Source organism: Buceros rhinoceros, unplaced genomic scaffold (assembly GCF_000710305.1).
Source record: "Buceros rhinoceros silvestris isolate BGI_N320 unplaced genomic scaffold, ASM71030v1 scaffold7568, whole genome shotgun sequence".
Lineage (NCBI taxonomy): Eukaryota > Metazoa > Chordata > Aves > Bucerotiformes > Bucerotidae > Buceros > Buceros rhinoceros.
In genome coordinates this window covers 31,444-32,179 of record NW_010427436.1, presented here as the reverse complement: position 1 = coordinate 32,179, position 736 = coordinate 31,444, and the positions used below count along the sequence as shown (strand labels likewise).

The 736-nt window shown below is 42.5% G+C and overlaps 1 protein-coding gene across 1 annotated transcript in view; it reads left to right on the top strand.

Moving 5' to 3' along the window:
* Window positions 1-736, top strand: part of SATB2 (SATB homeobox 2) — a gene marked incomplete at its 3' end in the record, with an annotated part of 82,823 nt that overhangs the window by 54,364 nt on the left and 27,723 nt on the right. The window lies entirely within an intron of this gene.

The following is a 736-nucleotide window of genomic DNA, read 5'->3' as shown; positions in this document are numbered from 1 at the left end:
GCAGAGATGTTTTTAGATTTCCGGACAGCCCTGTAGCGATGAGGGTTTGAATGTAGGAACCATTGCTTTAAAATGTCCTCATCTGTGAACTGCATGGTTTTGTAGCATCCTTTCACACACGCAGCGTGGTTCTGCTGTAGTGCACCTGGGTGAATTGACACTACTAGATAACTTTATTCACACACACAGCAAGGCAGATTTTATGTCAGAAAAGTTAATAGTTGCTGAGTTTCTAGTGAGAAGCCGTTCAGTGAGCCACACAGGGAACGGTCTGGTTTCTATTGGAATTGTGTGAGTGGATACTCATGTGGGTTTCTTTCCTTCACCTAGATGCCAGTGCTTCTGAAACGCTGACCCCTTTGAAAAGTTACTCGGTTTACTGTGACAGACTCAAAAGTTAGTGACAGCGTAAGGGGGGATGTCCAAGCTCATTTCTTTAGGAGATGAGGCTGGAGAGGATACCTGCTACCACATTGATAAGGAGGCTTTCTGAGGAGTGGGCGACGCCTGAAAGTCCAAAAAATTATTGCTAATTATTGTTGTTGCTTTTACTTTATGCTGCTTTTGCTTATGTTTCTGTGAAGTTTTAATGCAAATGTAGATTTGCAAACCAAAGCAGGTGCTGTCATGTACAGTCTCCTGCAGTAACTCTTACCCTAACAGTCCACTTGTAAGTGCAAACTGAAATGACAGCAAACTGATTTTTTTCTTTTAACAGTGGAAAGAGAGGAAAGAG